The 21,763-nt window shown below is 39.7% G+C and overlaps 1 protein-coding gene across 3 annotated transcripts in view; it reads left to right on the plus strand.

Moving 5' to 3' along the window:
* The window catches only part of C6H1orf21 (chromosome 6 C1orf21 homolog), a 218,319-nt gene that overhangs the window by 7,156 nt on the left and 189,400 nt on the right, over nucleotides 1-21,763 (plus strand). The window contains exon 1 of one of the 3 annotated variants that reach the window (XM_021682785.1): nucleotides 17,228-17,259. The exons of 1 other annotated variant lie outside the window; for it this stretch is intronic. The gene's annotated coding sequence lies outside the window, so the exon portion shown is untranslated. Of the gene's footprint in view, nucleotides 1-17,227; nucleotides 17,260-19,622; nucleotides 19,716-21,763 lie in introns of those variants that run through there. One more of the 3 variants, XM_021682786.1, reaches the window with a different exon arrangement.

A 21,763-nucleotide genomic window follows, 5' to 3' on the forward strand; every position in this document is an offset into this window, starting at 1 on the left:
TCTCAGACAAGTGAGTAAATTGACATGCAAACACATGATAGGTGGTGAATAGACGCTGCTTTGGGAGTTGAGGGAAGAAAGCCAATTCTCTTTACAGGTAGGCTGACCTTGTAGCCTGGTTTCCCTGGGACAGCCCTGGTCTATGCCTAGTGTTCCACATAGGTCTTAATATACCCCCTTGGCCCTCAAAAGTCTCCCAGTTTGGGCAATAAATTATGTGATTCCCCCAAATAAAGAAGTCCTAGAAGGCTTCACAGAGGAGGAGGTGTTTGGGATGACACTCAAAAGCTACACAAGAGTCCTCTACGGTATTGTTTACATTTCTAAAAATATTGGAGGGCGGCTAACATTGGCTTTCTAACTATTTTTCTCACGTTACTGTGGATTCATAGACTAGTTCACAGACTGGCATTTGGGGATAAAAGAGTTTATGGACAAAGGGAAGATGAAGTAGAGCATTTCAGGCGGAAGATACACATGGTGTGGAGACATGTGGATGTGGGGCCTGATGGCTGCAATTTACACGTGTGATGGAACACAGTGGGAGATGAGGCTGAGGAACCACACAAGGCTTCATGGTAAACAGTTTGGACTTACTGCAAAATACAACCAGTGAGAGGCACTGAAAGATTGTAAACAGGGGAGAGACGTCATTTGCATGATAGATAGTTCCTTCCAAGTGTGGGTAGGAGACTGGAATCAGAGCAAGGGAACTCTGGTCCCAACTGGGTGAGAGCTGATGGGAACTGAATTAATGCCTGAACATTGAGAAGATAGACAGGAAAGGTATTAGGAAGCAAGATTGGTGGGACTTGGTGACAGATTGACACTGGAGAGCGAAGAAAAGGGTAAAGGATAATTGCAAAATTTTGGGATAGATTATTCTGTCTTTCACCGAGATGAAGAATTCATGCAGCGGGAGGAAAGATCATTAACTCGGTTTGGAGTATGTTGAGTTTTAGGTGCTTATATTCTTTTAGATGGAGATATACTGAAATTCTGGTCTAGATTTCAGAAGAGAGATTTGGGACAGACTTTCGGCTTTGATCTCAGTGAGCATTTCTTAGGGAATTATTCCCTAACCTCCATGATGAGGTTAGATCCCTCTTTTCTGTCTTCCAGCTTCACCATACCCCTTGTGTGCATGTACTTACTACAATTATAGTTGCAAATTTATTTTTTGGTTCTTCAAATACCGATTGCCCACCTCCACCCCCCGCCCCAACTGTAAAGTCCATGAGAGTAAGACTATATCTGTTTTTAATTCTCTTGTATCCTCATGACAGCTTACCACACAATTGGGGCCTAGTACATGTTTGGTGAGTGAGTGAGTGGATGAAAGAAAGGAAGGAAGGAAGGAAGGAAAGGAAAGGGAAGGAAAGGAAGGAAAGGAAGGAAAGGAACGGAAGGAAGGAAAGGAAGGAAAGGAAAGGAAGGAAAGAAAGAAAAAGAATTTTTGTAAATTTGGTGGTTGAAGCTATGTGGTTTGGTGTGAGATTGCACAGGGAGAGTAAATACAAGAAAACTGCACAGTGAGTTCCAGGCAATACCGACATTTAGGGCTGTGGATGGAAAAGGACAGGGAAGAAGAATAAACAGTACAGGCCCTCAGAGAGGCAGGAGAGACAGGCAGGCCTGGTGTCAGGGAGCAGGCAGGGTGGGTCACAAATCAGCATATGGTCAGCATGGTCCAACAAAGAAGTAAAATAATATTGAAGAGGTTTCTCAAAATTCGTAATTCTGTTATTTAATAGAAGTGGAAATATTTACCTTACGGGAGATTGCCAGATACAGGTATTTAGCGCCGTAATATTATGTTAGCTTGTGCTACATGCAAAGTTTGATGTTCTATCACTGTTAGTTTGATATGTTGGGATTTTGAGGTTTGCTTTATATAATTTACACCAGCATCTGATGTAGTAAAAATTTGAGGCCATATTTTGGGAGGATGGTGAAATGGCGCAGTGTTTAATCCTTGTGAATTTATGAGTGTGCGTATTGATTTAAGGGGGTTAAAATACTTGAGTGCGTACATGCCACCAGATGAGAAACCATTAACAGTAAAGACACGTGAAGTTATGACACTGTGACAAAGGATGGCTCGTTGTCTGATTCTAGAAGCGATGTCATCAAAGCCTTGTCTTGTGAAAAAGGGACTCTTATTGCAGAGTATTTTTACGTGTTTTCGGTCTCCACTGAGGGACTCAGGGTAGAGGTAGGGCAGGCATCGTTATGTATTGGAACAAAGGAGGGCTTTGAATTCGGCACTTCTCTCCCAATTCTACCATCTTTTGACTCTAGCTTCATGAACTTGAATAACAATGGTAATAATTAACAGTAATAATAATGAAAGCTAACATGTATTGAGTAGCTTACTCTGTGCCTGGGTACTGTGCTAAGTACATTACATGAATTATCTTCTTTAATGCTTGCAACAGCCTTATGAGGAACCTCCTACCATTACCTCTATTTTAGGGATAAGGAAGAACTGAGGCTCGGGATCTTTAGGACCTTGACCAAGGTTTTGTAGCTGTCAAATGGTGGTACCAAGACTGGAACCCAAGCTCTCTGATGATAAAGTCAGGCCTTTAATTACCAACTCCTGGCCAATTCTGTTTTTTCCATACTCCTCTCCCCTTCCTGCCACACACACCTATTCCCTTCCCCTCACCTACTTGTTCTTCCTGAAGCAAATCACAGACATTATGCCATCTTGTCCGTGCATACTAGATTATATTTCTAAATAATAGGACTTTTTTTCTTTTAGTATAACCACAATATCATTATCATGCCTAAAAAATTTCAACAGTAATTCTTTAATATCAAATACCCAATCAGAAAGCAAATTTTCCTGATTGGTCCGTAATTATTTTTAATGATTAATTTGTTACATTCCGGATTCAGACAGTTTTCACACCTGAAAGATGCATCTGTCCTTATTTATAGACTTCCTTTTTCTATTTTTCCCTCTTCTGCTTCTTTCCTGGGAGTTTGTTTGTTGAAGAAACAGGGATTTTTCTGTAGGATTTCCTTCATTCTGTAGTTTGCTGATTGCATCTTCTTTCTTGGTGTTCTTCACTATTTCTGTTTCTCATATTTCCTGTAAGCTGGTAGTTTGATCTAGACTGGAACCTCGATCAGATAGTTTGGCGAGAGTACATCATACAAAGTGTTATGTACTTCTATGACAAGACTTTAGGAGGCACACGTGCCTTCTTGTTTCTTCTTTTGTGAGGTTAAGACTGATCAGTGGATTCAGGTGTTGTCAGCATGATCTCTCCATTATAAAGTTTCCCCAGGCCCTTCAAAACCATTGATGGTCATTGCTTAGATACAGTGTTTCAGTAAGGGTTGTAAAATGATGATATCCTGCCATCCATTTCTGCATTTGTTAGCTGGAGTTTTTCTATCAAGAAATGAACCGCATCAATTATTTGGTTACCTCAGAGTATAGCTTATATAGGAAAATTAATGCTTGGTTTTATTCCCTCATCTTAAATAATATTCAGAAAAATGTGTTGATTTTCTAGCATTTTCCAAAGAAGACTAAAGAGGTTGTTTTTTTTTTTTCTTTTTGTTTTTTGGGTTTTTTTTTTTAGTATTCTGAACTCATGGACTTTAACACAGGTTATATGTGTTTCAATCCCTTGCAGTTACTTCTTTCAAAACTCTAATTATCTTTGGCATGTGGAAGACTCTTTAAATTGGCTTCTGAATCCTTTTGACATGACTATAGTGGTCTTTGATGATATTTTTACTTTCTGGGGTAACAAGATATTTCAGACTTACCGAGTACTTTTTCTACTGCAGATCAGTTTTAGTGGTAAATGGTATTTAGAGACCATAGTCTAGGTGTTAGGAGTTCTCGTTGTCTCTGGGCTGGTCATTGTTCAATGGACAGAGTTAGGAAGATATACATATGTATGTGTATAGGTATGTGTTTGTGTATATGTGTGTATGTGTGACCTATGCAACGTATGCTCTATTTCTATTTAATGTATGCAAACATCTTCATTTTCTTCTTCTTAGGAAAAAGAGTAGCATATTATAGTTCTGCACCTTGTTTTTTTGCATTTAACACTGTATTTCAGAGATCACCCTGGAGCCATATATAAAGTTTTTCATTGTATTTTACAACTGCAGAGACTCCAGTGTATAAATACACCACACTTTATTCATTTGGATAGATGGTTGTTCCTAGTCTTGCTCTTACACTGTAGTGGGAATGATTGTTTTTGTTGGTGGAGGTTTATTTGCAAATCAAACATAAAGCTGGGACTGAAACATTTTTCCTTAACTGAATGGACAGGTGAATGGGCAGTGCTGGCAGTTTTTTCCCCCCAGTTTATCACTTGTCTTTTCTCTCTGATTCTGTTTTGTTTTGTTTTTTTAATTTTGATTTTTATTGTTTTTTAAAGTTTTTATTTAAGTAATCTATGCCCAAGATGGGGCTGGAACTCATGACCCTGAGATTAAGAGTCACATGCTCTTCTATAAAGATTTTATTTATTTATTTATTTGAGAGAGAGAGAATGAGAGAGAGCAAGCACATGAGAGGGGGGAGGGTCAGAGGGAGAAGCAGACTCCCCGCCGAGCAGGGAGCCCGATGCGGGACTCGATCCCGGGATTCCAGGATCATGACCTGAGCCGAAGGCAGTCGCTTAACCAACTGAGCCACCCAGGCGCCCCAAGTCACATGCTCTTCTGACTGAGCCAGCCAGGCGACCCAGATTTTGGTTTTTTTAATGCAAACTTTTTTCTTTGTTGTAGTCAGTTTTATCAGTCTTTCTTTTATTGCCTCTTGATTTTGAATCATGATGCAGAAAAAACAATTCCTTCTAGACCGTACAGCAACACCATCCAGTAGAAATCATATATGTAAATTTTTAGTAGCCACATTAAAAAGCATGAAAAGAAACAGGTGAAAAGAATTTAATAATAATTTTATTGAATCTATCAAAATATTATCGTTTCAATAACTAATCAGTATTTTTAAATTAATGAGATATTTTACATTCTTTTTCCATGCTGAACTTTCAAGAACTGATGTGTGTTTTATACTCTAGCACATTTCAGTTTGGTCACTAAATTTTCGTAATAAATACTTGATCTGTGTTTAGACTTCATAAAATTTGCTGTTGAAAAAATAAATTCACATAACCAGGTTGTCCCAAGTGTACATGAAAACTTTCCAATAACTGAGTTAAGTATTCTAAAATTTCAATATAAGTTAATTAAAATAAATTAAAACTGCCAATTTAGTTCCTCAGGCACACTTAACTACATTTCAAGTGCTTAGTAGCCACATGTGGTTAATGACTACCATTCTGGACAGTTACGGAGAGTCACCCATATTTTCTTTTAGTGCTTGTGTGGTTTTATCACTAACATTTAAGTATGTGACCCCTTTGGAATTTATTTTGTTGTGTGGGAAAATGGATCCAATTTTCTCTTTTTCCACACGGCTATCTAGATGTCACAAACCGCTTATTAAAAGTCTCATCTCGGGGCACCTGGGTGGCTCAGTCGTTAAGTGTCTGCCTTCGGCTCAGGTCATGATCCCAGGTTCCTGGGATCGAGCCCCGCATTGGGCTCCCTGCTTGGCGGGAAGCCTGCTTCTCCCTCTCCCACTCCCCCTGCTTGTGTTCCCTCTCTCGCTGTCTCTCTCTCTGTCAAATAAATAAATAAAATCTTTTAAAAAAAAGTCTCATCTCTTCCCCACTGATTTGAGATGTGCCCCTATTGTATATTTAATTTCCATAAGTATTTAATTGGCTGTCTTTCTGCATTTTCTATTCTGTTCTCTACTCTTTCAATTATAGAGGTGGTATAATATGTTTTAACATTAAAACCACGATGAGCTACCATTTCATACCTACCACGTTGGTAAATGTCTGTCAGCATCAAGCACTGGGCAAGGATATAGAGCAGAGGGAATATGCATATGATTCTGGTGCAGAGGGAATATGCATATGATTCTGGTGATAGTGGAAACTGGTATAATGGTTTTGGAAAGAAGTTTGGAATTCCTTGTAAAATGGTCCCCTGATCCTCTTAGTCTTCGGGGTAGCAGAGCAAATTGCAAGCCTGGAGTGGGAGTGGTTTTGTCTCATAACTTTATAGCTTGTCATTCTGATACTATTTTTTTTTTTTTATATAAGTGGGGTTATGAAGAAGATTGGGAAACACAGCCTTAGAAACTCTTACACATCTGTAGGAATGCTTACAGTGAAATACTGAAATAGGTCTATAGGCCTACTAACCAGTATATTGAGAAAAGAAATTGTGCTACATTTATAATAAACAGCAGTGAGAATAACGTACAATGGTGCATATCAACAGGGATGAATCTCATAAGCATAATGTTGAGTGGAAAAGCAAGATAGAAGAATAATACAGCGTGATTCCATTTATGTAAAATTCTAAAAAATGCTGAACTAAAGCAACACATTCTTTAAGGATTGACTCATATATGGGAAGATTATAAAGAAAAGTAAGGGAACTAGTAACATAAAATGCAGGAGAACAGTGATTACTTCTGGGGGTGAAGGATAGGGTCTGATTAGGAATAGCTACACCTGGGACTTCAAAGGTGCTTGCAGTGTTCTACAGGTAGGTACATAGAGACATTCATTTTGCTTTTGTCCATTGAATTGTACATATGTTATGTGATTATTTCATAACAAAAGAGAAGGAGAACAACAACAAAAGTCCAGACCCAGGAATAGGCTAGATTACTCAGAACTCAAGTAATTAAATTTATGCTTGAGAAAGACTTCTGTTAGATATGAAACACTTGGCTTTTTTCATTTCTTATTTAGGGACAATTACTTTTTTTTTTTTTTAAGACACTTTTTTTTTTTAGTGCCTGGGTCAGGCAGCAAGAAATATGTTCTTGTGTGGTGTACACACACGAGTGACTTACATCACCAGGTGCAACAACACACAGTCATGGGTTCTTTGACACTTAAGTGATTTTTTTTTAACCATTTATGCAAAATATCATCATGGTCAATTCTAAACTTTATTCAGAGAGAGATGACTTTTGAAGGGACATCATAAATAGGAAACATTTGTTACACGTGTGCTGTATGCCAGATGCAGCATGTACATGAACTCATTTAACCTATGTAGTGGTCCTGTGAGAATTACATATGGGCTTCGTGTTACTGATGAATAAACTGATGCTCAGAGAGGTTAAGCCACACAGGAAATTACATGATGTCAGAAAGTCAGCGGGAAATACATGATGGGGTTTTCATGAAGGTTTGGCCCCAAGTCCCATGTTCCCAACTTCTATTCCAGAGTATCTTTTTAAGAACTTCGGGTGATAATCTATCCTTTTGCTCGATGGCGGTCCATCCTAGAAAGTTGGTATTTTTACCCTTAAAATTTCAGAGAGGAAATCCTTGAATCTCTTGTGGCGGTTCTTCACTATGTCAACAGGAATTTTTAACATCAGTTCAAGTTTGCTCTGTGATGTGTGCTTTCAGAGACTTGGTGGCCTTAAAGGATTTGGCTGGGTGATGGGACACCTGATGGGGCTGGTTTCTGTTTATTTTCTGATTTGAAGGCTCTCCTAGTTTCTGATTCTTAAGATTAGCCTGAACCCCCCAAACCTGTCCTGACTATGCCTGTGCAAAACTTTTGTAGCCCATCTTCCCTTCTGGTGTTGAGATTATATGTATCTATTTCTGCAACTTGTCAAAATTTTAAAACCGTTTTTTCCCCCTTGTTCTTCGAAGATTACCTTATGTATCCCAAATTGTGATGTCAGCAAATGAAAAGCATTCCCTGACCTCTTTTTTTTTTTTTTAAAGATTTATTTATTTTAGAGAGAGAGCGAGCACGGGGGGTGGGGGGCAGAGGGAGAGGGAGAGAGAATCCTAAGCAGGACTCCGAGCTGAGTGGGGAGCCCCATGCGGGACTTGATCCCACGACCCTGCCATCACGACCTGAGCTGAAACTGAGAGTCAGGCGTTCAACGGACTGTGCCACCCAGCGCTGCCCACCCCGTCTTTTATCTGAGTCATTATTTGACATGGTCTGATCAGACCCAGCACTAATAATTATCATTATGCTTTGAAGTTTGCTTTCAAAATCCTCCCATTGCTACATTCTCTTCTTTCCACTGGTATTTTCATGACATGACACAGCAGATGAAGGGGATAGGGTGGGAAGGAGCATTCAAATAAGCATTTGGTTGCCAGGGATCCTGGTTTACTCAGGAATTGTGACTTCCCCAAAGTGATGCAGACATTATGGCAGAGCTCCTTGGGATCTCTGTCCAGTAGCATTTTCCTCTTTAGGTTCGTGTGCCTTCAGTTTTGGAGCCGACCGAAGCTCCTAAGGCTGCTGGGCTCCTTTCTGTGGGGGCTGGTAGACTTGTCTCAAGGGCATGAATGTGGCGAAAAACTGTCTTCTAATCAAAATCAGAAGGTCAGTGCAAAGTGAAGATGGCAAATCTCCAGCTTGTCTTGTGATCTGTGGATGTGTGTGTGCCTTTCAAGCCCTAGGAGGATAGTTTTTATAACACAAAGCTATCTTTATATCTCCCTTCTATTTTCATTATATTTGAGTCTCTACCAAGTTTGCTTTAGGTTCTAATGTCAAGAAAATACTTCCCCTTCATATAATCTCAAATGAGAGTTTTAGGATGCTCTGTGTGAAGATAAAATCCCTTGTGAGTGTTTTGGTTTTTCAGTTTTTATTATAACAGCTAAGACTAACCCACGTTTCAAAGGAACCAGATAGAATTAAATAAACTCCCGTGATTAGCAAGGAAGTAACATGAGTATATCCAGAAATGAAATGCCTGTGAGATTCATACTTGTTTTCTGTTACTTGTTTAGATCTTATAATAATGATTTTTGGGGGTTCTTCTTTGGCATGTCCGGTGTTTTTGCCATAAGCATCCTTGCTGCAGGCATTTTCACTGCAAACATTTTCACCAAATAATTAATTGGCCATAAGGCGATTTTGCTGTAAAAGATAAAAATCACACACACAAAAAAGAGGGACATTCATTAAAAAGGACATAAAGAAATAGGAAAAATAAGCGACAAAAATAAAAAGACTTAATTGCGAAATACAGTATGTTTGTATACATTCAAGGTGTGTAGTATGGATTCATGGCACTACTGTGCAAATAACTGATTTTTTGTTTTGGTGGCTTGTACTTAAGCCCTGTCTTTGGAGTCTTTTGTTCATAGCATTATACTTTTTTTTTTTTTTTGCTTGTTGGTTTATCTCCTCATTCAGCATCACACTTTTTCTTTTTTCGCTAATATTTCTTTCTTTATTCTAAGGCATAGCTGTTTCCAAGTACTAGAATATATATTTGTAAATGAGTTCTTGTTGTATTGTGTGGTGAAAACCTACACTGTTCTTGGCATCTTGTCACCTGTCTTTTGATAGAGGTTCCAAGGTTCCATGGGAAATGTGTGTTCAAAACTCTGTGCTGCTGTCTAGACGATTGTGAGGGTTAAATTTTATATAATATAAAACGGGAGTATTGCATAAATGGAGAAATGAAACTAAACTGTCAGCCGGTTGATGAAACCACAGACTGTCAAACCACACTTTCAACCAGTTATTTTTTTTTTTTATCTTTTATGCAGAATTGCCTTATGGCCAATTAATTGGTTATGCGGCAAAAAGGCTTGCATCAAAGATGCTTACAGCCAAACTACCTAGAACCTTTCTTTGAATCTTAGCTGTTGTCCATCCCAAAGGTGGGATTAGAGTGAGGGTGAGGGGTAATGTCCTTGGAAGAGAAAAAGAAGCGCTTGTATTTATGATCAAGTGTTGTGCATTGGGAAATAACATTTATACTAGAACATGTGGCAGGTTATTTGTTAAGTGGCAGAGAGGCTCCGAATTCCGAGGGAAATGCAGTTAAATTCAGTTCAGTTGGCACTGCTTGTCTTCTCCATACGGCCTGAAGATAACCTTGTCATCTACAGAAATGCATTCAGATTGTTTTCCAGATCGCTCCTTTAAAGGACTACTGAGGAAGGACATGGGCTTCACTCTGTTACATTGTGCTTTAGTGAGCCAGCCTCATGTATGTGGAAGAGTAAGGGAAGAGAGTAAGTGGATTTTTCCCCTCCCCACACGATCCCCCTTTCTCTATGGAATTGAGTCTTTGATTTGGAACTGTGACTATAATATTTTATATGTCTAAAATGAGTGAGACAGGGCGCCTGGGTGGCTCAGTTGGTTAAGCGACTGCCTTCGGCTCAGGTCATGATCCTGGAGTCCCTGGATCGAGTCCCACATCGGGCTCCCTGCTCGGCAGGGAGCCTGCTTCTCCCTCTGACCCTCCCCCCTCTCATGTGCTCTCTGTCTCTCTCATTCGGTCTCAAATAAATAAATAAAATCTTTTAAAAAAATAAATAAATAAATAAAATGAGTGAGACAAATTAAATAGGTGCCTAAATGGTATTTCCCATAATTGAATGAATATGCAACTACATTTGGTAACATTTAATATGAAAAACTCAGAAAATCTCTCAGGTGAGATTTTCTTTCTAAGCAAAACAAAACTGTCCCCATGGGTTCCAACCTGTGCTCTGTCACGTCCACTTAGCTCCGTGTATGCATCTGTTAAACACATGCGTGCACAGTAGTTCAGAAATCCACAAACACCATCTTCCCTCGGAAATAAATAAAATACATCCGTTTGGGTTATTTTGATAGTTCTTATCCATCTCTTACCTGCTTACCTTTGAGGCATAATGGCTTCTTGTTTTTTTGTTTTGTTTTGTTTTTTTAGGTCAGTAAGGAGGGTTGGGGGCATGTAAGGAAATGTACCAGGTCTCTAGCAAATCATCTGTGGCCGTTGAGATGCCATAACGAGCATTAGGTTTGACCTGAGTGTTTATCTTTTTTTATCAGGTATAAAGAAGTCTAAAATAAAAAGTTACATATCTTCATTGCACTGACAGATATGTTACGGTCATGAGGAAGTCATGGTGAAGAAGACCCAGGGTCTGGTTTTTGCATCGCATGGGCATATGGATTCCAACGTAGATGTGCTTATGGGTGTCAGATAGAGAAGGGAGCCATGACCTTCCACTCTTAGGGGTTAGAAGTCAATCAGGTGATCTGTGAGGAGTCTGAGTTCTCATTTTCCCTTTTTACTAACCTGGCTCTAACCTTGTTACCTGAGATGATCAACACAAGAAAGAGTAGTAGTTGGAGAATTAATAACTCAGTGATAATTATACTGAGATTGGTCAGATCAGGATGAGAAAAGTGTCCTAAATAGAAATTGTAGGCAACTCTGTCAGGACCCCTCTCACTCTTGAGAGCTTTTTCTGTATCTTCACTTGATAAACCTCTATGGCTTTATTCACAAACAAATAAATAAACGGATAGACAGAAATTGTAGCAATTCAGTATTTCCTTGCCAAGTAGGTAGATGACTCAGTGCACTCGGTAATACATTAAAATTGTTTTATCAAAACTGGAAAGCGTGTGTTAATATTGTAATATCGCAGTGGGCAATGGTTTATTTTTGTTGGTGGTAGTATATTTGCAGGTCAAACATAAAGCCTGAACTGAAACATTACTTTTCATTACCGAGACGGACAGCTGAATGAACAGAGGAGGTGAGTAAATTTATTTTGCTGCAGCAGCCCTGGGTATGGAGGGTTTGTGCTTGTTGGCAAACTCTGCCTCCAAAGAGACTTACTTCTATGTCTCAACAGTGGGACCCATTCTATCAGGGAGAAAACACTGCTGTACTGGATTTTTTTATTGCCTTGATTTTTTTTTTTTTAATTCATCGTTAGTATTTTGACTCCCAGATCAACAAAGGGTTATTTGGGTCATTTGCTAGGGCCTGGAGCTTTGCTAAATTGAGCTATAAGTCAAAATGTTTATAATCAAGGAGGAATTTTTATCTGTATTTGTAAGGAATAAAGAATCCCTGGTAAGCACTTAGAAATAGGAATAGTCACTGCGCCGCTAAACAGATAGAATGTGAAGGCAGATCCCCCCTGCAGGCTTTCCCATCCTTTGGGGATAGTCTGACCTTTGAAAAAGCTGTTGTAAGCCTGGTCAGGTTTCACCACCTTTTCTCCAGCATCCCAATCTGATGAAGCCTCATGCATAACAAAAATGGCAAATTAGGGTCCTTTTATTTAGTTCTGACAAAGCTCCATCAGAAAATTTGAGAACAAAGTCTATGCCTTCATCACACAGCTATTCTCACAGTGACCTAATGGGTTTGGATATCAGCATCCTTTCTGTACTAGACTACCAAGAGTTATTTCAGCTGAGAAAATGAAATGTGGAGAGCCTCCAACATTTCTGTCTTCTATTCAGCATTTTGGGTTTTTTTGTTTTTGTGTTTTGTTTGTTTGTTTTTCATTCTTACTCGATGTTCAAAGAAAGTTTTCTTCGGCATGTTTTGTAGTGTGGGGATGATCTCCAGCCAGCAATTGGCTAACCTCTTGGCTTGTGGTTTCTATTCTGTCCAGGTGAGCTTCAGTGGAGGGCCAGAAATCTGCTCTGCTTGTGTTTGTCAGTGAGTAGGCTCTTGTGTTGGAATTGATTCTGATCTTCAGCCTTTGTAGAAGGAAAGCACCTCACACTACTGGGGAGGAAATAAATGAAATGAGGTAGTAATGGAATGCAGGTGGGATGTGGGCTTTAGATGGCGAATGGGAGGACGGCAGGTGGGGTGTCACATAATCCCTTCCCAGGTGTCCTACAGGAATACAGGGCTTCCTAATGGATCTTGGCAAATTAAAACAAAAAGAATAAGAAGGAAGTGATCTTTACCAAAGTAACATAACTCTCGTGGTCATGAATTAATAGTTCTTTACAGACCACCAATTAATAACTCCCTGTGGCATGAGGTCTTTGGTCCACACGGCCTGCCCTTTCTTTATAGCTCACTGCCTACCAAGCACATTGCCTGGTTCATGGCGGGCCTCCACAAATCGTACAGAATTGAATTAAATGTTATGGCGACTCCAGGGGCTCTCGGTATTCATTGTTTCATTTCCCTTCTCTGTGGGTTGCTGAGTAATATCTCACTGTTCTAAGCTATAGTCTCAGTTGGCTTTGCTCTTATTTATGCCCTTTCTCAAGTAGCACTGCAGAGTAGCTACCACGGAAAAGAATCAAAACATTTATATAAATTTGTATAATGTCAGGGAAAGACACATAGCAGAATAGGGATAGAGTATGAAAAACTGGCGAACTTACGAGTGGTAAAAGTGATAGACTATGGAGAAGAAAGGGTAAGGACAGCAGGGAATTTATTTTTCCATTATAATAGAAATGAAGAGTCTGTTCTTAAATTTTAAAATAATATCTAATAAATATGCAGCAAGATTCTTCTTTTTAAAGGATTTATTGTGGGGCGCCTGGGTGGCTCAGGTTAAGCATCTGCCTTTGGCTCAGGCCATGATCCTGGGGTCCTGGGATCAAGCCCTGTGTTGGGCTCCCTGCTCAGCTGGGAGTCTGCTTCTCCCTCTGCCCCTTCCGCTGCTCGTGCTCTCGATCTCTCTCTCTCAAATACATAAAAGCTCTAAAAAAAATAAATAAATAAAGGATATATTGTTCTGGCAAGCAAAAGCAAAGAAAAAGAACTACAATAGATAAAAGATCTGTGATTAGTTTGCTAATCTAGGAAATATGGCTCTGAAAGCAATGTCCTCATAATTATACCTGTGTCTGGATAGGTAAAGATGTTTCAAGAAGTCAGAATTTGTCTTGGGAGGAAGAGTTATGCTGAGACCAAAGATGTTTTTTAGGTGTATATGTTGGATTTCATACTCTAATAATTTTTGAACGTGTTGAATGATTTTGATTAAATATGTTAACAGCACAAGAAATAGCTTAGATTCAGCCTTTGGTTTGGTAGGCAGTGTTGAAACAGTAATGAAAGCCAGTTCATTTCCAGTGTATTTCTGTATATTGAAATGAATCACAACGAATTTTAGGTGGATGAAGGTGGCTAATGGTATATGAAAGTATTGAGCAAGAACTTGTGGTCAGTTTTCAGATTTTCTCCTAATATATATATACTGTGGATTAATTTTATGTGATGTAATAAAAGTTAATTTGCCAAAATATATTTTTTCCCCTAAATCTCTGTATCAATTAGAGTTGTTTCTCTCAGGCAATTCTAAAATCTTATAGAGATAATATTAATGAAATATTTCTAATTTAGAGAAAATGCCCTATTGATTCTGTTTTATTGCCAATGTTTTTTTGTTTTGTTTTGTTTTGTTTTTGCTTTTTAGAGAGGGAGAGAGAGGGTTGGGGAGAGGAAGCAGAGGGAGAGGGAAAGACAAAATCCCTAGCAGGCTCCACACCCAGCTCAGGGCTGGATCTCACGACCCTGAGATCATGACCTGAGCCGAAATCAAGAGTCAGATGCCTAACTGACTGAGCCACCCGGCACGCTGCCAGTGATTTTTGGTTTCAATAAACATGGAGACTTAAACATGAATGCATGTGGCTTACAGGGACGTTTATGATCAAATGCAAGAATCAGTGAGGTCCTATCTAGTTCTTTGGTTTTGGCATTAAGCAGGCTTGGAAAACCTGCTGGCTTTTCTAGGCTCTAAAAGGGCTTTTCTGCAGATGGACTAAGGAATATTACCCCCTTATTCATGATTGCAAAATAAGAATATTTATCTATATTTTGCAGTAAAGTGTGGCCGCTGGGCAGCTTTCTGTGCTACTTTCAAATTAGGGTGTGGTTAAGTTCAGTGATCTCTTCTTAAAACCAACGTAGCTGAAAGCTCTTGGTTATATGAATTTCTTTTTAAATGCCCCATCCTGAGTTTATTATGAGAGATTACCAGGTTCTGTATGTTATTTCTGTCACAAGCTAAAATTTGTTCTCAGTCCACTAAGCTCGCCTCACTGTTGCAGACCTGGATGCGAGATTCAAAACTTTCGTGATGCTTTCCTGGCGCTAATCACGTACCTGACATTAGGCAGAGATGAGTGAACATGTAGAAACTATTTGATATGGAGGTTTATGATCGAATAAAATTTCAGAGAGAACTGTGATGTAGAGGCATAATTTACCATCTACTCTGTCTTCCTTTATTGTTGCATACAGATGGCTTTTTAATGGGACGGACTGTGTGACAACGATGACATCATTGGGTGCTTTTTACATTTCTGTGTTTTTAGTTGAATTATTTTACTTCCCGAATCCCCATTTTTCAATAATCCTGCCAGATAGGATTTTCTTAGTTAACAATGAAGCCAGGTTTAAATACCACTCCAGAGAAGACAGCACTACCATCCACTGTTAAGTGGAGAGGATGAACCCCTCAGGATTGTCAGCAAGCCAGCAGTAGGTTTTCTCGTGTAAGGAATGTGTGCTTGAAGATAGAAATTATGGACTCGGGGTAATGTGAACATGTCTGCATGCTTGGGAACATCGTGACAGGTGGTGAATGCTTGGGGGAAGCCTCATGCAGGATAAACATTGCTTAGGTACTTACTTGTTTGTTTCTTAATGAAACACGTTAATAAAGACGAAGAAAGGAGAACAAAAGTGGCATACGGATCACACAGATGAAACCAGAAGAGTGTTAAAATCTAGAAAGGCATTCCGTAAGGCTCTGCCTAATTATGTGAAAGGTAGTCTGCAGATCTGGCCCTGAGTTTCCCTGTAGCCATAAGAGAGGAAGAAACATCAATGACAAGATTCAGTTATAGGATAAAAATATATCTTTGCTTCTCCTCACACGGAGAGAAATGCATATGGAGAGAAAGGGACACGGAGTGAGGACAGTTCAACTTTGCTTGGGAAAAATCCAGATTTCTTCCTGAGCCTTTTCTAGAGATACTTCTGATTGATTACTGCAGGTGGGGAGCAATGTCAGACATTACATTTATACATCTGGAGGGATTAACTCTCGAGATACAGTCATCCCAAAACCCTGAGAGCAAGCGAAAGAAATCCAATCTCTGCTGTTTTTTCTGTTATCTCTTTGGAGGACTTGTGTTACTGGGGTGATCCTGCAGGGTCCTCCATGAGTAGTTTCTTGAATTCTTCAAGCAAAAGAGTGATTGGGGCTTCACGCATGTTTTGATGTGCATATATGTGCATGTGTGATGAAATGTACGTGGCACAGTTTCTTAAAACACTACTCAGTATTTGTCATCAGACTCCAGATGTGAAGCCCATCCTCGAATCCTGATAAAAATTATGAAGTGTATTTGCAGTCAGTTGTTAAATTTATCTGAACTAAATCTCACAGAATTAATGATGATTAAAGTGTGGGAGTGAGTAGCTGCTACGGATCAGGATAGAACTCCTGTATTAACATTTTAACGATGCCAGAGTTGATTTTTTTCTCTTTAGGTTCATAAAAGTGTTTGAAATCTGTAGAATATTTCTTTCTTATTTTGATCAGCTGCTGAGCTTGGCAATAAATCTCTGAAGTAGCTACGGTCAGACCTGAGTTACCAGGGAAGTATGTTTCTGAAAAATGCTCAATAACCCAAGGCATTGAGTTTGTAGACATGGTTGACTATCTCATCAGCCCCTTGTTTACAGAGAATGCTGTGGGAATCTTAGCGAGTGATGTAGGGAATGAAGTGAGAGAAATGTGTCAGCTTTGCCTTTACTCCCACTGCCTTCTCTGCCCTGAAAAAATATGGCCCATGTGTGCAAATATGTGGGGCGGGGCACCTTCAAGTCTCTTTTTCTACCTGGACTTTGCCAGAGAAGTCGAAAGGAAAGTGAAGGACAGAGGAGTCTCAAAGTCAGGGAGGGGGTGCCCTGGGGAGGCCCCTGTACCTCGCGCTTGCATATTTCCCTGAATATTTCCCTTGCATATTTCCCTGAAAAAAAGAAGTCCTCTCGTGTATACATTACAATTACTTGCTCCTTCCTTCCAGGTAAAGAAGTTGGTCATTGTGTACCTGCTTGTGTGGTTATTGATAATAACCTAGTACTTATGTACGCACTGAGAGGTTTTTGTAATCAATTATGCGACTTGAGAACTGAAGAGTCTACTTACATCCCTTCCTACTCCTACAGCGTCACACCGGACCCAGAAGTTAATGTTGTTCAATAGATGCATATTGAATTAATTTGATTTTAGACCCTAGAAAACCATCCTTGGACTGCTTCTGGAAGAGAGGGCCAACATTACTCAGTGGAATCCTCATAGATCACTGGTCATAGCTGTGGACCCTAACGCCTGACCCATGGGAACTTGAATTAACTGGAGGAGCCCTTCAAATGGAAAAATTGATATTAGAAAGGTAAACTCAGCCTAACCAAACCACAAATTTGACAGTAAACGTTCCAATTCCATGGTCTGTTTTTATTCTATTACATATAGTTAGCTTTATTTAGTATCCTTGATCGACTTGCTTTTTGTTGGTATTATTCCTTTGTTAGAATATGAGAAAACCATTTGTCAGTTTTATGATTTAGGAACTAAAACTGACACTTTTTATTGCTAGTTTATTGCCCCTTTTGGCCACTGTTTTCTTCTTACCTGTATAAAGGGAAAGCAAAACACCTTTGCCTCTATTATTTCATTTTTCATTCTTGCAAATCATTTGTTTTGTTAGGTCAGGGTACATTTGATGAAGATCAATGCTTATTAAACAGTGCGCTGGTTGTTAGATTGGCCATACGTATGATTTTATACTCCTGTCTTCTTGGAATATTAATTTTGGAAATGATAAGACATACATTTCTGGGGTTCTTCCTAACCCCCCCCAACCCAGACATAGCACTGTTCTAGGCATTGGAGATATAGCAGTGGGCGTGACCATTGAGTAAATTTGGGGGATATGGATCAGAGATGGGCATGAATGGTGTTCTTTATGTATTTAAAGAACACTCCCCAGGAATACAGGAGGCACGATCCCTGCTGTTGGATTTGCTACTAATTAGCAGTATGATCTTGAAAAACCATGTAGCCTCTTTGGACCTATTTTCCTTATGATTTATGGCTGGGTAATGGTCAAGACAAGTTTTCAAACTTCAGTGCACATCAGAATGACCTCGGAAGCTCATTGAAATGACAGTTCATGGACTCTACCAACAGATCATCTGTTGTGGAAGGTCTGGGATGGAGCCCAGGAATTTGCTTTTTTTTTTTTTTTCTTTGCATGTTCTGTTCTGGTGGACATGGACTGTGGGCCACACTGTCAAAAACATCTGGTGTAGGTCATTGTTTTCCAGACTGTGGGAAGTGCCCCATTAATGAGTCATGAAATCAATTTAGTAGACTTTGAAAAGCCTTGTAAAAATGAAATAGAAGAGAAGATATCAGAGGCATCTTGGGGGCAAGTAAAATGAGAAAGCCACCATCTACATTTTTAAGGGTTTGCTAGAGCAACACTCCACTTCCAGGCATCTAGAAGACTGTTATGCCTACTCTCTGCTAATTGACCTGAATGTGCAAATAGGAGCTGTGGAGTTCATCTTTTTCCTGGAGCATTGATTATTTCAAGAAGATGAATTGACCTGAGATGGAAGTTTTAATGCTGATAGCCACCGCCATGGCCCCAGGATAGAAATGGTGATTCCACTGTGGCTAGGGAAGCTTGTTCTCGGTATCATAACATAGACGTATTCCTGTTATAATATAATAGGAAACCCTGCTCCCTTCCACTTACTGAAAACTGAAAATAACAGTCCCAGGCCTAAAAGATTGCTAAGGATAAATTCCATCTTCACCGCCACAAAACCATCCTCCTAAATAGATGACTTACTCAAGGAGATTTAGATGGTTAATCTTGGCAAACTGAACATCTCTCTTTCTCTCTTCGCTAATATTTGCTCAATAAATATCTATTGGGGGCGCCTGGGTGGCTCAGTTGGTTAAGCGACTGCCTTCGGCTCAGGGCATGATCCTGGAGTCCCGGGATCGAGTCCCGCATCAGGCTCCCTGCTTGGCGGGGAGTCTGCTTCTCCCTCTCCCACTCCCCCTGCTTGTGATCCCTCTCTCACTGTGTCTTTCTCTGTCAAATAAATAAATAAAATCTTTACAAAAAATAAAAAATAATAAATAAATAAATAAATAAATATCTATTGGATGGATGCTCTCGAAATCCACTTTAATTCTAAGATGCTGAAGAAGACTTTGCTTTCATGCATTTGATCATTTGCTCCTTGAGGGAATCATATATTTTAATATTTTTTGCTATCACAGTGAATGATTTAAATTAATGAGAATGATGGTGGAAAAAGGATAAGATTTTGTGAAAATTAATCAAAATGTTAAATTAAGGGCAGTTGGCAGAATTTATTAATATAATTTATTGCATATACTCATATGTGTGTCCAAGTGGGAAAAACTGTCTTCGGAGTAGCTTTGGTTCATTTTGTACTAATTTTAAAGATCTTGCCATTTGCTTAAAAACAACCAAAAACCAAGACTATCCATCACCAAACACTTTTTGAACTTTTTTGTGCGTTTGCCTTCAGAGTCTGGTTATGATCCTCATAAGAAAACCAGTTTTATTACTTTAATGGTCACACCTCATTTTTATGAAAAACAATATTACTCAACATGATTACCTACATTATTTGGCAAGCTTGGGCTCTAAAGGCCTTTGGGTGCTTCCCAGAATCAAATACATCTTCAGAGAATGACAACTTACTGTCTCTGAGCTATTGAAATGGAAACAGCTCAGAAAGAGGAGTCGCAAACATTGGAGCAGTTTCTTCATGTTACTGGAAGACATGCTGCTTTCTAAAGGTGACCACTCCAAAAGCCTGTACTCTTAAATGTAAAATTTATGAAACATTTGTGTTTATTTATTTATTTTGCAATTTATTATTATTATTTTTTAAAGTTTTTTTTTTGACAGAGAGAGAGAGAAAGCACAAGCAGGGGGAGGGGGCAGAGAGAGAGGGAGAAGCAGGCTCCCCGCTGAACAGGGAGCCCAACGTGGGGATCGATCCCAGGACCCTGAGATCTTGACCTGAACCAAAGGCAGACGCTTAACCGACTGAGCCACCCTGGTGCTCCGAAACATTTGTTTTTAAACAAAACTTGGTCATGCTTGCTCAATAGTGAGACTGTAGTTGTCAGTAAAGGGTCCAGAAAGGAGAGATCATAATTAGGCCAGTGACAAGAACTTGAATGGGCCTTATCTGTGATTCCTTCAAGGAATGAATGGTTGAATGAATGAAAGTCACCTTTTTTTTTTGGGGGGGGGGCGGGGGAGGTGAAGCTGGTATTTCCATTGATCTATACTCTACCTCTATGTTTGGGGCTCAGCTGAAAGCATGGTGCTTGACAGCATGTCAGAAGGGTGGTACCTAGGCGAGGCAGGGCATGCTATACCCTAGGTGGATTACTGTCAAAGCCATTTTCAGTGAAAAGAAAAGCTGCGTATAAAGAACATGGCCTTTGCTAGCATAAGGAAGAACAGTCAAAATTTAGAGCTGCTTCCATAGCGACAATGCTATTTTTCAAGTATAGTTAGAGCCTAGGTACACCCCTCCCCCAAAGGCATCCATGCGTCAAGATAGCTCTCAAAGTGGTTATGGAATACTTGTGAAGGCTTTTAATTAAAAATTCTTTTCCTAGGGACTGCCTGCTTGTTTTACATTACTAATAAAGTAAAAATTTCTACAGATAATAGACCTGAAAAATTAAGACTTTGGATTGCTCTCTTGATTAAAACCATTTAAGCAGGGATTTTAAATTTGGGGTTTTAATGATTATCACAAAAGGAATTCTTGGCATTTATGCGTAATCTAATTTTAGATATTGAACTCACAATTTAGAATTATCAAGTAAAAGAAAAACTTCAGTTATCCGTGCGATACTTTGAAGTTCAGATATTTCTTCTGGATGAGGCAACGCCAACATGCGGGACTCTCCTTTTACCTCTGTCCACGGTCACTGAAGGCTCCCACCTCCCACCTCAGAAAGGTGAAAGCAGTGTCTGGTTGAGAAACCCCCAGGAGAATTTGGATAAGAAGATTTGATGGAATCAGATGGTTGGAATAGGCCGGGTCTGACTGGGACATAACGTTGTCGTGCCCTGTGTGTGGGAGTCGGGAGAACCCTCGGTTGGACTTGCCCCCCAGTGTCTGGGGTTCAGGAGTCGGTTAAGGTGGTGACGGTAGCCTCAGGACGGGCATCCCAGCCTCGTCTAACCACACAGCCTATTCTGAGCCATAGAAGTGGGTGGCTGTTTTGGACCATTTCCCTCTCCGTGGGAAGAGAAGCTAACCCTTCCAGAAACTTTTGCTCATGGGCCGTGTCTCCTTTGTGGGTTGGCGTCAATGAAGACTTTGGTCCACCGGTAAGATGATTCAAAGAAAAGAGCCTTTGATAGAATTATCCTTTTTCTGTCATTCTCTGGGAACTGCTGAACTCAGCTGTCTGAGTTGACTCAGGTTTTGTTCTACTGGGCTTGTGTAATGGCTCTCAAAATACTCCTACCAACCTCAGAAATTGTGATCTGGAGCTGGTTGAATTTACAGCGTGCCTTTTTTTTGTAAATTCGTTATTTCTTGCAGATAGATTTTTCTCACTTAGTGAGTCTCAGAATCTGCAGCCAATAGTGCCGAGGCTCAGTGAAGGGGTCACAGGGGCTATCCTGGTCACATAAGCAAGTCTTTAGGGAGACCGGTGCTGAGTTTAATCATGACGTCTCCCTTTCAAGTTCTGTTGTTACTGGTTTGGTTTTAACAGTATCAGAATGATTTTATAAGAATGACCATATGTTTTATTATAAAAGTACAGATTCTTTCACAAAATTTCGTTGCATTTATTATTTTTTTTTAGCC

Source organism: Neomonachus schauinslandi, chromosome 6 (genome assembly GCF_002201575.2).
Source record: "Neomonachus schauinslandi chromosome 6, ASM220157v2, whole genome shotgun sequence".
In the NCBI taxonomy this organism is placed as follows: Eukaryota; Metazoa; Chordata; class Mammalia; order Carnivora; family Phocidae; genus Neomonachus; species Neomonachus schauinslandi.